General features: G+C 45.5%; 1 pseudogene; it reads right to left on the reverse strand.

Moving 5' to 3' along the window:
• Positions 1 to 734: 734 nt before the first annotated feature.
• On the reverse strand, positions 735 to 2,842 carry LOC124962022 (pescadillo homolog; annotated as a pseudogene).
• Between the last annotated feature and the right edge of the window lie 813 nt (positions 2,843 to 3,655).

Raw genomic sequence — 3,655 nt, forward strand, 5'->3', positions numbered from 1 at the left:
GCCTACTTGTGTTCTTAAAGGATTGAGGGGTCTGGGGAAGAGGGGAAAGCCAATGAGAAGCAATGAGGTGCAGGGCACAGATACAAGATTAGATGAAGTAAGAGGAGAAACACCATAAACCAGAGAAAGGCGTGTGAATCTACGGGTGGGAGCTTTAGAGACACTGTCTTCTCCCACCTTCACCTTCTCTTCCCCTCAGACTCTGAGCTACTCCTTCACACTCACTCACTCTTTACCTTCTGAAGCTTTCTAAATTTAAGCTGTCCACAACTCTTATATGCTTTAAAATCTCCATGCACTTATTTTCCTAAAATCAGTGTTACAGTGTTTACAGAGATTTCCCTGTCAATTCCATAGGTAGCCAAAAAAGGTCAAGAACCAGATTCACCCCTACAGTTTTCCAGTATCTTCCTAGTACATGATTAGAGTCTTGATACTTCCTTTCCATCCATACTGCTTCCACCTTTCATGTCAAAGTAACTCAAAACATTTTCCAAATACTGGCATTCAAATTATTTATTGGAAATATCCCCGAAGCTTCATAGAATGTGTCTCCCCAAAACCTCACTTAGGTTTCATTGCTCAATTAAGGGGAAAATAATAGGAAATATAACGTAAAGCATTTTACGGTCTTGTCCAACTGAGTAAATAGATCATTTTCAAATAGAGTAGCAAACACTATCTTAGCATAAAAGAATTTTGACTTTTCCTTTTTTTTTTTTTTTTTTTTTTGCCAAAGTTCAGCTGTTTAATAACAAAATAACAAAAGTTCTCACATCCTTCACCCTATCACAGCACCCTGAGAGTCACAGGTCCAGATATATGGTGTGGGCTGGCAAGGTAAACAGAAACAGAGGCAGCAAGTGAAGGTCCAATGAGGTTCTGGCATCTCTTCTCTGCCCAGCTATCAGCAGAAAGCTTCATCCAAGGAAGGCCAGGGCTGCCCATAAACCCAGTCAGAGACTGAGAAGACACCAGGGCTGACAGGGAGAAGGAAGAGAATGACAACAGGTCCCTTGGCCAGTTCTGTCATGTCCAGCTGCCAGAAGCTGGCCTCCACTGGCACTCACACAGGCCTGGCCTTCTTGGCCTTCTTCTCAGATCTTACAGCCTCATCATGGGCTTTCCGCTTCTCCGCCAGTTTATTAGCGTTTTGGATTTTTCGCCTCTTGCCAAACATGATCTTTTGGTAAAGGTACTTCTCCCGCTTCTTCATCATCATAATGGCCAGACGCTTGGCTTCACTCTCCTCCTCCTAGGCCAGTCGTTGCTTGTCTTCCAATTTCACAGTGCCTGCCATCACCTTGGGCTTCTTTGCCTTCATCCTCTTTTCCTCAAGGGCTGCCAGGTGGGCCTCTTCCTCCTTTTCTGAAGCAGCTTCCACATCTTCCTCCTCCTCTTCATTTTCTCCCCCTTCATTGCCATCACCTTCATTGTCTTCCTCCTCTTCTTCCTCCTCCTCTTCTTCCTCTTCGGACGCTTTCAAGTTTCTTGGGTCCTCTCCCCGCTGCAAAGCCAGCAGCTTCAGCTTCTCAGGTGGGATGTAATCTCCTTCCTTCTCAGACACAAAGGGTGAAAGGTGTGGGGGCAGCTGCACCCCAGGGAAGTATTCTGCCACAGGGAGGAGAAGCCAGGCATTCACACAGTCAAATACCCACTGTGGCTGCACATAGTATCTGCCAATGACAGGGGTTTGCTGTCCAGGTCGGTCAACAATCTGATGGGTGATGCAGGAGTCTGTGACATCGTAGGTGGCCCCAATGCACAAAGACTTGTCCCAGGACATATCCCCTCCAAAACTCCTGATGATGAAGACCAGAGCCTCTCGGGGCACCTCATGATTCAGGAAGAATTTTAGGCCCTCAAACAGCTTCTTGTGCTTTTCCTGTGCCTCCAGCTCCTTCCTGCGGTCCTCCTCCTGCACCGCCGTCTCCCTATCAGCAGGAAACTCATCCACCTCATCCTCCTCCTCTGCAGCAGTCACCACCACTCGGGCCAGGCTGGCACTGAGGGCTGCTAGTTTCTCCATAGAGCTCTCAGAGTCCAAAGCATAGATGCCCTCACCGTCCTTCATCTCTGCTTGGGTCTGACCCTCGAGCTTTGGGGGATAGTGGAGGTTGAGGGACTGATAGAGGCGGAAGTTGACAAAGCCAAGCAGGGTGGTGTAGAATTCCGTGAAGGTGGCCATGACTCTGTAGTCCACATCTGTTGGGTGGTCATGGGAGAAGGCATAGGGTGTGATCCACACAATGGGCTGCCCCAACACTTCAGCCTGGTAGTAAATGCCTTTGATGGATAGGAAGACCTTGCGCAGAGCACGGGCAGCGATGATATAGTGCAGGAATTCTACGGTGAGCAGGCGGCATAGTTGAATGATCTGCACATGGCACTTGCCTGTTCGTGGGAAGGTAGAAAAGAGGAAGCACATGCACAGGGCATCATCCAGGTCCCGCAGAGCATCGATGAATGTGGGGTACCTCTCCTTGATGATGTGGTCAAGTTTGTATCTGGGTTTATTGTCCTTTAGGCGTTCCACAGTGTTCCACTCACTCTTCCCATAGGCTTTCCGGAGCCTCCGAACAAATATCTTGTATTCCCAGAACTTGTTGACAATGGGTTCATGAAGGAGAAACTTGATATCTTTGATAAGGTAAAAAGTTCGGGCTGCTGTGGAGCCCTTGTTAACTTTCTTCTTATGTTTGGGCTTATGGGGATAAATGCCCTTCAGGATACATAACCGCCTGAAGTCAGGCAAGCTCAGCTACAGTTTCTTCCTGGCTTTGTTTCGGCTGATGTAGTTGGTGGCAGAGCCTCATTCATACTTCTTCTCCAAGCCTCCCATGGCTCCACGTTGAGAGGGAATTTTGACTTTTCTAATCCAAATTCACTGAGTTATTTTAAGCTCTGTGACCATCAGTCAGTTGCCTGGTGTGGAAGAACATATAACTTAGATGAAGCTAGAATGGCAGGAGCTATTACCACAAATCACCAGTTAGTGGACTGTCTGGAGCAGTGATACAGCCTGGAAGGGTCTCTCCCCCTCAAAAAAAATGAAGAAGCTGATGTGGTAGTTTACTGTTGTTCACACCATCTGTCATCCCATTGGGTCACATAAGTAGGAGTTAAGAAGAAATTCATCTTTTATACTGACATCCCACAATGTCATTTTGGTCATTTTTTAATTTATGGACATTGTTAAATTTCATGGAGATCAAAATTAATTCAGAAGTTTTTAAGTAAAAGAAGTACTAAAGACGTTTCAAATAAAGTTTCGAACATCTCTAAAAGAAAAGCATCTCAACTTTGGAAGCGTTTCTGCCTTCTGTAGAGTCAAAGCGTTTCTCTAGCAGCACCGAGTTTCAGGTTAGTGATCTTATTCACTCAAGGACTCCTGCCTTCATTGAGAAACATCTGCCCTCAAAATTATGCTCAAGTTCCCAAATGCAGGTACCAAGCTCACTTGATTAACTCAAAACTTTTTCCAAATACTGGTTAAGCTCACCATGAGACTCCACTCTATCCCACAGAATGGCTAAAATTAAAACTAAGATACCAAATGTTGGTGAGAATGTAGATTAACTGAACTCTTATGTATTACTGATAAGTGCATAAATGGTACAACTAATTTGGAATATTATAAGAAATAACTACTAAA

Source organism: Sciurus carolinensis, chromosome 12, assembly GCF_902686445.1.
Source record: "Sciurus carolinensis chromosome 12, mSciCar1.2, whole genome shotgun sequence".
In the NCBI taxonomy this organism is placed as follows: domain Eukaryota; kingdom Metazoa; phylum Chordata; class Mammalia; order Rodentia; family Sciuridae; genus Sciurus; species Sciurus carolinensis.